This window comes from Cupressus sempervirens, chromosome 5 (assembly GCF_028749045.1).
Source record: "Cupressus sempervirens isolate cs-2001-9-10 chromosome 5, ASM2874904v1, whole genome shotgun sequence".
NCBI classification, from domain to species: domain Eukaryota; kingdom Viridiplantae; phylum Streptophyta; class Pinopsida; order Cupressales; family Cupressaceae; genus Cupressus; species Cupressus sempervirens.
This window is the reverse complement of record NC_143122.1, coordinates 830,214,759-830,226,869: the sequence shown is the minus strand read 5'-3', so window position 1 is coordinate 830,226,869 and position 12,111 is coordinate 830,214,759. Positions and strand designations below refer to the sequence as shown.

The window sequence follows — 12,111 nt, the reverse complement described above, 5'->3', positions numbered from 1 at the left end:
TTATATCAGTTTGGAAAGGGATCAAAAGTTCATGTAGCATGTTCAAATCAAGAATTAAAGAAATATGAAGATGAAGTAGAAGTGAACCCTGCCCCACCTGACCCACAATCAAAATGTAAACAGAGGGATCTCATCTTGGGTTCATATGATTGTGAATCCCAAATAATATAGGTCATATGCAAGGAGGATGCATTTTAAAATCCAAACCATTTCTTAAAAGGTCCAACCAGGACATAGATAATTGAAAAAGAAGGCCTACATGTATCAGAAAAGAGTCAAGGGCTTCATGATAACCAACCACAAGAAATCCAAGAAAAGTGCTATCCTTATCGAGAAAATAGTCGAAAATGAATTGAGAAGATTAAAAATCTAGTGCTCCAACTCATTCAAAATGAAGCCATTGGTGGCATGCATCATGAGGAAAAATTGATTATAAACTTAGAATTTTTTCATGAGGCATGGTTATTTAGGTACATTCCCTCTTACAAAACAATGGAGCATGTGAGGAATCTAAAATTTGGAATCCAAGGAGTAAGCCTATAGTTGAAGTTTACTAGAACTTGGGAGTTTCCACCTTTTAAGTCTCCATGGCATTTACTTTTTCAGCTAGTCAATGGGTTTGCATGATTTAGTTGGAGCCAGAACTATGTTAGTTAGGTGTTTTTGTTGAGCCTTTTCATCTTTTTTGTTTGGCTTGTGCTCCCAATTTCGGTGTGCTCAATCCCTTTTCATGTATTTATCTCTTTTTTGGGTGACTCAATGGCCCTTGTGATAAAGCAATTCTCTTATTTAAGTCTACATTCATTCACCATCTTACACATTCCTTATCTCTAGTTAGAGCTAGTTGTTAGCTTGATAATTAACTAAGGGGTTAAAAAATTATAAAAATCAAAATGAGAGCAAAGAGAGATGTGAAACTCTCTTTATGTACTACTCTCTCACTACATACTCAAACCTCGCTTTCTCCATATACTCAAACCCCTCTCTTTCTATGTACTACTCTCTCTCTCTCTCTCTCTCTCTCTCTCTCTCTCTCTCTCCATACTCAAACTACTCTCTCTCCACGTATTCAAACCCCTCTCTTTCTACATACCCCTCTCTCTCCACGTACTCAAACCCCCCTCTCTCTCTCTGTGCTAAAACCTTTTCAAATATTAAGGTTAAGAGGTTTGAGTTGGAATTCGAACTCTATCTAAATGTTTCTTCCATAATCTAAACCCAAACCAAAAATTTGTATAAATTCCTATGAAATATAAACTGAAGATGCCCAAAACTAATGACAGGCACACTATTTTGACATACAAAGATTGGCCTCATGAAATATTCATGGTGATGCCATGGAAGATGTGTTTTTTTGTGCGTGTATATACAATATAAAGTTAGGGGAGGTATAAATAAGATGGTATTTTGAAGTAAGGTAGAGGATGTAACAAGAATTCAAGGCGAGGAAATCAGAACCAAACAATCATGCCATAAAATGAGAAATTTCCATTAGAGCTTCAATTCACTTGTTCGACTCAAAGCATCAAAAGGCATGCAAACTATTTGATATTATACCCAAAGTGGATTTTAACATTCTTTTACATGTATGCATATATACAGACAACAACCGCAAACTAGACAAGTGAATTAGTTTGGTCGATTGCAATGGAAGTGTTTCCTCCCTATTCGATAGCACTGCCTTGCTAAACCATGTATTTTTCTTACAAATCCATATGCAAAATCATGGTAATGATTTCAAGAAAATCCAAGTGGCAGGTGTTAAGATAAATCCCACAAAGGCTCAATATGAAAACATAGAAAAGGCACGTGAACTTTTTGACTGAAATTCTCAGGTATATGCAGTCCGCAAGTGTCAAGTTGAATCAATATGATAAAAATATTCATATCTATACTGGTGACATGTTCAACTGACATGTCTCAGTGAATTTTGATCCAGTCAAGAAGTGATGTATTAAATCATTACAATTCCTAGCCTGAGACATAATTCCATTCTAATGGAAGATTGATAGCATTTTCAGTGATGAAACTGATAAGTGGAAAAGATGTTTATTTATTGGCTCAGCAAGGAGAATTCTCACAAACCATTTGATTAAATGCCTCAACTAAGACAAAAGCAAAATCTCAAGGAAAGTGCATATTTTACAAGCATGCTAGAACTTGGGGATATTGTTGATGCGAATGCTCAGTAAGGGTTAGTGTGTATTACCATGAATTTCACATATGTTGGGATAGTAGACAACACTTTTGACTTTGGTACATTATAAGACATGTAGTAGCTCGTGGACATTGTGAAATTCATAGAGAGGTGATCTATCAAAAAAATTATTTGTAAGTTGATTAGATATCCATATCAAGAACCATTGGTATTCAAGCTTCAAAGCGCACCAGTTGTTTGATTGAATACTAAAAAGAGATGAAGAGAATAGAATTTGATGTGACTTCTCAAATCAAGTAGTGATTTCGAATAAAAGAAAGAAAGGAATGTAAATTGTTTGACATAATACTTCAGGTAAATGTTAGAACCAACACAAAAAGTTGAGGTTTTGGTTGTATTTTATGATTATCTAAAGGAGAAGAAATTGAGAGTTTGAAAATGCAAAGTCAAGACAGCACTGAACAAGGAGCTTGGTAAGTAACACAATGCAAGGAAAACTTGACTCAGAGACTCATAACACCTCTACACCAAAGAGAAAATACAAGATATATAGTGATCACAATTGAAAGTTAGAAGTAGTTGCATCTAAACTTGTCTCAAATTTTTATTTGTATATTTTATACAGAGGCTAACTTTAGTTTTAACCTTATTTTTAGCCAATTTCTTAACTCTTCTTAGTTATGTTTACACATCAAAAGTTGGATTTTTAAAAGTTAGAGTTGGTTATGAACCTTCTTCAGAGTAATCCAAACTCTATTTTTTCAGTATTTACGAACCCGAAAAAGTTGGTTATGCTAGAATAGATTATAAATTCATGAACAACACATGTAATGAGCACTTTTTGTATTTAGAGACAAGAGATACTTAAATTTTGATAGGAAGGCAATTTTTGGAAAGTGTGTACAATTCTTGTTCTTGCAATCAACATTTTTCTTAGGTTCTTGGTGCTAAGAAATAAAAGAAAGTACATTTTCTTTATCTTTTCTACAAAATCTGAATTTTCAAAGTTTTGATACTTTGTAATCAGTATTTTCATGGTATGATGTAAATATTCATGAATCATTGAATTAGCCTTGTGTCGATGATATCTTTCAAGAGCAGTTCTTATTTGTTTTCAATAGCAGTTTACATCAATTTTAGGAAGAATTGAAATCTTGTAATGCATTCCTCATCAATAGTTTCCTTTCTATCTTCTAAGTTGTAATTGTCTTTATTTTGAAAAATCACAAATACCCATATCTTATGAGGGAGCTGCCCCTCTCAAATGTAGAGAAAGATTGTAGTCTGATAGTTATCAATTATGATCTCTCCAACTGTTGGCCCACTTGTCACTGTTCATAGGGCAAACAGGATCATTATTAGAAGTAACATCACAGCAACAAATCTATTTACCAAAAAAATAAATCTAAAAATTACAAAACACTTACAATTGACAAAACCCTTACCACTATTAGCCTCTTGTAATTATGGAGGACTTTTCCCAAATTCCTCGAAGAAACATAATGAGAGAGGTGCCTTATAATATTAGTACCTTGGTATTAGAATAACTATATATGAAGCTCTTCAAGTTGACCATTTCAGATTATGCGATTATAATTTATTATGTCAGCTAAATTTAAATCAAAGTAATATTGCTATTGTTAGTAATATAAATATATAAAGTTGATGCTAATTTTTTTTGAAAAGATTTATTATTGTTCATAAATATTATCTTTCTTATTGTTAATTTTGAAATAGTTTTAAGCTCACTAATGCAATAAATAAAATTATTATTTTTACTTATTATATTTAAGTATTATATTGTTTAACAAATTATATTAAATATCATTATAAATATATTTTAAAAACTATAAAGTACATAATAAATTAAAAATTTAATTTAATTATCAATGAATATTAATTTTATATTAATAAAAAATGACAAGATTTATTAATTTTATATTAATAAAACAAAATTGACAAGGTTTACATTAACATTTGTATCTTAAAATTATGCTGAAGAAAAGAGAAATGAATATGGTGGATGCAATAGTATTTGAGTATGACAAGTACAACAAGTGTCACATCGTAGCTTAGTACTTGCCTTTAATTTTTATATAAATATAGTTTTAATTTAACAAATTTATTATAGTTTATAAAATATTTTAATTAAATAAAATATTATACATTTATATTTTTCTATAATGATATTAATTATAATTTATATTTATATATTATTTATTAATATAATTATTTATATATATGTTTTATTGTATATATTTATATATATCATGTAATAATATTATATTATAAATAAATTATAATATCTTTATAATAATAATATTTCTTAAATGATTATATAATATAAGGAATATTTGCTTTAGTATTTTTAATTGAATGATAAAAATTATATTATAAAAAAATGTAATATTCAAATATAAAAATATAAACCAACTCACTTACATTAAAAAAAATTCAAAATGAATCACATTCATCTAATTAAAAATCAAAAATCAAGTAAAACAACCAATATATTCACCCATCAAATATTAAGAAAATATTTTCTAAAAATTGTAATGTTAAAAATCTTGCATGTATGCTATGCAACATAGTAATTTGATAACAAAAGTTAAAATTACTTAATTGCCAGTTCTACAAAACAAAAAAATTTAATCAATGATTAAAGCCTGCCTAAAATTCAAAATGTGTCACAATAGTACTTATACTAATAATAATAATAAACTGTTACAAGCATGATTGAACAACGATGTTTCTTCAAAGTTTACATTGAGGAGATAAATTCTACACTCCAACTGTTTCCATCGTACACTATTTCCATAACGAATATGAACATGAGACTAAAGAGTCATCTTTTCTCCTCCTCCTATGGTTTCTCTGATTTCTTCTTCGCAGGTGGCTTCTCAGCGGGCTTCTCAATGTGTACACCGCTGTGCGGAATCACAACGCCTCTCAAAATTTGGCTGATATCCTCATCGTCCCTTATCACCAATGCAATATGCCGAGGAGTTATTCTCTTCCTCTTCATACCTCTCGCCTTACTCCCAGCCATAAACAACACCTGAACGCCATCAAAATTGAGTGAGTCACTGTTAACTTTAAATCCTCAATGAAAATGTCAAAATGAGAAAGGCCATTCAAATATGGCTAGAAACAAATTGAGTTAGGCTATATGAATTAAATATGAGTTATTAAATAGCAAAAGTTTGATAGATAGTTTTTAGATTTGATTGTGTACTATTTTTATATTAATTAAATACATTGTATTAAATACATTTTATTACAAAACAGTTACCATTGACAAATCCCTTACCACTGTTAGCCTCTTGCAATTATGGAGGACTTTTCCCAAATTCCTCCAAGAAACATAATGAGAGAGGTGCCTTATCATATTAGTACCTTGGTATTAGAATAACTATATGAAGCTCTTCAAGTTGACCATTTTAGATTATGTGATTATAATTTATTATGTCAGCTAAATTTAAATCAAATTAATATTGCTATTGTTAGTAATATAAATATATAAAGTTGATGCTAATTTTTTTTGAAAAGATTTATTATTGTTCATAAATATTATCTTTCTTATTGTTAATTTTGAAATAGTTTTAAACTCACTAATACAATAAATAAAATTAGCATTTTTACTTATTATATTTAAGTATTATATTGTTTAACAAATTATATTAAATATCATTATAAATATATTTTAAAAACTATAAAGTACATAATAAATTAAAATTTTAATTTAATTATCACTGAATATTAATTTTATATTAATAAAAAAATGAAAAGATTTATAAATATCTCATGTGATACTATTATATTATAAATAAATTATAATATCTTTATAATAATAATATTTCTTAAATGATTATATAATATAAGGAAGATTTGCTTGAGTATTTTCTATTGAATGACAAAAATTATATTATAAAAAAATGTAATATTAAAATATAAAAATATAAATCAACCCAATTACATAAAAAAAATATTAAAAATGAATCACATTCATCTAATTAAAAATTAAAAACCAAGTAACCCAACCAATATATTCACCCAATCAAATATTAACAAAATATTTTTTAAAAATTGTAACATTAAAAATCTTGCATGTATGCTAAAGTTAAAATTAATTATTTGTCAGTTGTACAAAACAAAACAAAATTAATCAGTGATTAAAGCCTGGCTAAAATTCAAAATGTGTCACAATAGTATTTATACTAATAATAATAGAAGAAACTGTTACGAACATGATTGAACACCGATGTTTCCTCAAAGTTTACATTGAGGAGATAAATTCTACACTCCAACTGTTTCCATCGTACACTATTGCCATAACGAATATGAACATGAGACTAAAGAGTCATCTTTTCTCCTCCTCCTACGGTTTCTCTGATTTCTTCTTCGCAGGTGGCTTCTCAGCGGGCTTCTCAATGTGTACACCGCTATGCGGAATCACAACGCCTCTCAAAATTTGGCTGATATCCTCATCGTCCCTTATCACCAAAGCAATATGCCGAGGAGTTATTCTCTTCCTCTTCATACCTCTCGCCTTACACCCCGCCATAAACAACACCTGAACACCATCAAAATTGAGTGAGTCACTGTTAACTTTAAATCCTCAATGAAAATGTCAGAATGAGAAAGGCCATTCAAATACGGCTAGAAACAAATTGAATCAGGTTATATGAATTAAATATGAGTTATTAAATAGCAAAAGTTTGATAGATAGTTTTTAGATTTGATTGTGTAGTAATTTTATATTAATTAAATACATTGTATTGATGAATCATATAGTATGATTTAACATCTTGATTAAAAAAGCTACACAATAAAATCCAAAAATTATATATCAGATTTAAATAGATAATAAAAATCTTATAACTATTTAACATTTTTAACCTAAAATATTAATAATACCTCTGCGGCTATATACTCCATAACGGCGGCCATGTATACGGGAGCTGTTTCTCCCACCCGCTTTGCATATCTGCCCTTCCTCAAGTACCTTCCAATTCTCCCAACGGGAAATAATAATTCCGCCCGGACACTCTTGGATTTCCTCCTCTGTCTTCTTATACGGCTACTTTCTCCAACCTCCCATCGCCCACGGCTACTTTCTCCAACCTTCATCCTCTTAATATATATGCTTGTGCTTTTATCAGATACAAAATCTGATGTAGGCTCAATATATAGTAAACGAGGAAGCCCATGATCGATTTGTGGGTCGCTTCTCTGACCAATAATATCGTATCTCACATTCAAGTTCCTGTTTTCTCATCTCTTTTCCTTAGATACCAAAATGGAATATTTCCTGTATCGATATAGAAATTCTATTTCTCACCAATGGAATCTTTTCAGCCCATCGAACACTCGCTTTCTAAATTTGCTGAGGATTGGCATTCAAACAAATTGCAATGTGAGTGAGTGAGGCTCGATTTTGTTGATACCAATAATCGACTTGAGATTCCCTAAAATTTATAAATAAAATGTTATTTTGGATAGAATTCTATTTTGTAAAGCAAAGGAGTTTGTAAAGTTCTATTTGTTATCATTATTTTCATTATCTTTCCAAAATTTGTTTAGGAAAAAGCAAAACCAAAATGGAATATTTCCTGTATCGATATAGAAATTCTATTTCTCACCAATGGAATGTTTTCAGCCCATCGAACACTCGCTTTAAGTTCAAGAAAAGATGAGCATATATTACAACACTAGTCCTTGTATATCTTATCTATTTGATCTGCATATTATTTCTTGAATAATCACATTGATGAACCCTTGTAGTTGAATGAAGTTTGGATATCTAAATTTATTCTTAAAATTAATATTTTTTTGTGAATCAATGTTCATATTAATAGTCATATCTTCAACAAATTAAATAAAAGAGGGCTCTTGTTTGTGAATGGTTTCTCTTATATTTTATGGATTTTAAAAGTGTTGATCATATAAATTTTTACTTACCTTATGCCTATTACATGTAGTCATTTGTTTTCTTCTCATTATTCATCAATTTGATCTTTGTATGTAGTATAAGGTTGTTTTTGTATAGTTTAAACTATTTCTCCTTGAAATGCCTAGTTATGCAAGACCTTTGAAGATAGAGACTACCTTTTTTTAATGGGCCTTATGGAAGTATAGAAAAAATAGGATCTTTAGAGATCAAATTATTAATAATATGAAGCTCTACTCCTAGCTAGCAAAAAGTAAATTCAAGAGAACATTGATGTTGTTCTTATTGGTGATTCCGAAGCTACTAAAAAGTATGAAAGGATTGGTTAAGTAATAAATAAAGATGATCTATCTAAATCCTTGCATATTTGTGTTGTCATACAAAATTTTGATTACATGATTTTTAGGTTTTAATATGAATTTGTCTAGCTTTAGCCAAAAACATGATCCTTGTGTTGCAGTTGCAGAAACATGGGATCATGGTACCTCTAAAGAAGCATCCTTACAAGTTCAATCAATCCAAAGGCATGACCTCTAGCATGTTGAATGTTGTCTTACTTTATAGGATTTTTATTGCTCTTATGACTAATTTGAAAAATATATTTTGATTGGATAATTTGTGGGAAGGATTCCACCCTAGAGCTATGTCTATGAATTGTTATAACCTAAAAAATTGGATATATGACTCTCAGTAATTCATTATCTCAATTGGGTAGTATATAATAAACCAACCAAAGAACATCAAATAAGCAATCAAATTAAAAACTCTAAAGTGGAAATTTATTCTCACAATATGCATAAGATTAATAAAAAATGACAATAAAATAGAGATTCAACTAAAAATGTGTCTACATGAGTGCAATTTAGATTATCATAATGATTAAACTATGCAATTGATCCTATAATTGATGCAATTAAATGCTAAAAAAGCTTAAATGATTTTAATAATAAAAGTATATGGTTTATTAACATGTAAAATAAAATGAATTATGATCTAATATGATGAGTTTACAATTATCTCACAAATGTAATAAAATTACTCTAGAATCAATTTGGCATGATCTCCTTAGAAATATTCTAGATGAAAATGCCTCTATGTGGGTTTTTTTAAAGATTTTTCTTGGAAGAAATTCATTGAATTTAAATTTTATGGTTGGTATTGGTCCACAATGAGTGGTTGAGAGTGGGACCTTGAGTGATCCATGTTATTCCATCTCACTAATGTTTGGTTTTAAGTATTATGTTTTTTAGTGACTTGAGTGGATGATGGGACAATTAATTAATTCACTTAATTAATATCAATATAATTAAATAGTTTGGGCAATAAGTTGATTAGTATACTTTGATGATTGATCACTAATCTTCAATTATTTATGAACTATTTAATTAAATTGATCTAATCTAGTTACACAAGTAATCCTATGGTTGAATTTATTTAATTAACTTAACTAGGGTTAAGTCACCTAATTAGGGTTTGGATCTATTTTATCATTATTTAGGTCTTTTGATAAGGCTAGAATAAATTCTAGGTGATTACATTTGCATCTCCTTGAAGAAACATTTTATTAGTGTGCATCGAATGTTTGATGTCAATAGGGTTTAGATTAAAATATAATGTTTGTGTAAAATATAAAATCCTGATGTGGTGCCTCATTATAAGTTTGAAAGCAAGACAACCAAATTGATATGAAGTGATAAAATTAATAATCTACTTATTCTGGTGATGTCAATTATAAAGAATAATGAATTTGATGTGCTGTGATGAAGTTGATCACATGTCCCTATTAATTTAAATGATGAAAACAGTAATAAGACCAAGCAAGTTATTAGATGAAATAGCTCATTCCCTATGATTTATTGGTTCAAGATAACCAACTTGATATGGATTTTGATGAATTTGATATACCCTTGGCAAAATCATTTAGTTTAATTAACTCCTACTAATGAATTTGATGAAATTATGTCCTACTTATCAATATTATTTAGTTCAATTTGATAAACTGGATTTCTAATTCGATAACTAGTTGATTGATTTAAGATTTAATTTTATTGTAAATGCCTTGATTGTTCAAGAATGTTTGATGAAATTTAACTAAAAATATGATGATTTGATGGATATTAATGCTTCTAATTTTATAACAAAAATTTAATTCTCTAAATTAAACCCATGCCTCAATTTCAAAAAGTGATAATGTGTTTGATGGTTTGAGTTATCAATTCTGATTATTAGCCTCCCTTGGGAGAGAAATAGAAAGGAAATAAATATTGTGAACTAATTTTGAACATATTTTATTGATTAGAAATTGATTCTATTGATTAAAATGGATTTTGAGTTATATTGAGATGAGTTTGGCTAACTTTGACTTTGATTTGACTTTATTCTTCAATTTAGACTATAGTTTGACCTGGTTTGACTAATTTACAGATGAAATTATTTAAAGCAAGCTTTAAAATATATTGAGTTTATTCTACAAATGATTTGATTGAATTTGACTTATATTTAATTGAACTTTGACTAGAGTTGACTTAAGAATTGACTTGGTGCAATTGACTTTCATTTTGATTTTGGTCCTAATGTTTCTTTTGATGATTTCAATTGATCATTTGATGTCAATTTGGTTTCTATATGACAAAGTCAAAAATTAGGGAAAAATAATTATACAATTTATTTTATCTTTTAGTCTATGGTGATTTTCTAGCCTCTAATTGAGCATCATGTGGATTCCCATTGAGATCCATAGTTTTGAGCTTGTCCACATACATTGATGTCCAATACATTACCCTTCTCTTCTATATCATTGATTTGAAACTTTTTTTTTGATTTTTTTATATGAATTTATGTTGAAAATATTTGTTTAGCATTTTGTAATTTCCTATACCCTACAATTTGAGGATGCCATCTGAATCCAAATCTATAAAAAATGGCAATGACTAAACAAGAAAGGTCAAAAGAATCATATTTTTATGATGGTTGACAATTTTCCATACATAAATCCCTAAACAAGATGATGTAGAGAACACTAGGAAATAATGACTATTACCTACAGCCCACAAAACTAGTTTAACTAGAAACTATGTAGAATATCCCAACTAATCTCTAGTTTAGTAAAAATAAAATAGTACCTTACAAATGATTTCCAATTCTTGAAAACATCACTAACACCTATCAACTTTGATACAACTTCACACCTCAAAATCTTCTCTTGAAGCCACTATCCCACTTAGGTTTCAACCTAGACATGTGAGGGTAATACCTCCTCTAGTTGCATGCTATGGATTATGCTTTTCCTCTCACTACTTATGAACTCTAGGGACCCAATACAATCATTGCAGATTGGTAGGATCCTTTGTGAGGTTTGAAACATGGCTTAACCCCCTCTTGTGGAATCTATTAGTCTATTGGTTGTATTTGGCACTAACAATTGACGGTTTGATGCCAAAAAAGCCCTATATTGTAATAATTGTTGTTAAAGCTTTGTCATAGGTTTAAATCCTTGTAGCCCATAGTGAGTGATGCAAGGAGGGGGACTATAGATAGTGGGCTAGTGTTACTCATGAGGTCCATGGCATGGCTTAATTATCTCTTATGGATTCTATAAGCCTAGTGGTTGTATTGGTTATTGATAGATCAATATTTTGGTAAAAATGTAATTGTGGTAGTTAACATCAACTCTAAAAATCTATTACATTGTCCACACCAAAGTCCTTAAGGACATTTTCTTTGTAGAGGCCTAATTTTCTACTATCCTTATTTTAGAAGCTTTTTCCCTATAACTATAAAACAAAGAAACTCACCAAATAAATCACATTTTGTATTAATCATTTTTCCCTCATTCAATGTACTTTGAATTGTGTTCATAATTCCACCATTAAGGACTCTAATTATTGACTAATGAGACATACTTAATTGATGAATTAGGTCACTTTTACAAAGTAATCTGTGTATAATGTATTTGTTTTTTCAAGAAATAACTTGAAATAAAAATATACACATCCAATAATAC

The 12,111-nt window shown here is 29.3% G+C and overlaps 1 pseudogene; it reads right to left on the bottom strand.

Moving 5' to 3' along the window:
* Positions 1-5,021: 5,021 nt before the first annotated feature.
* LOC149558450 (uncharacterized) overlaps positions 5,022-12,111 on the bottom strand; it is a 62,554-nt pseudogene continuing 55,464 nt past the window's right edge.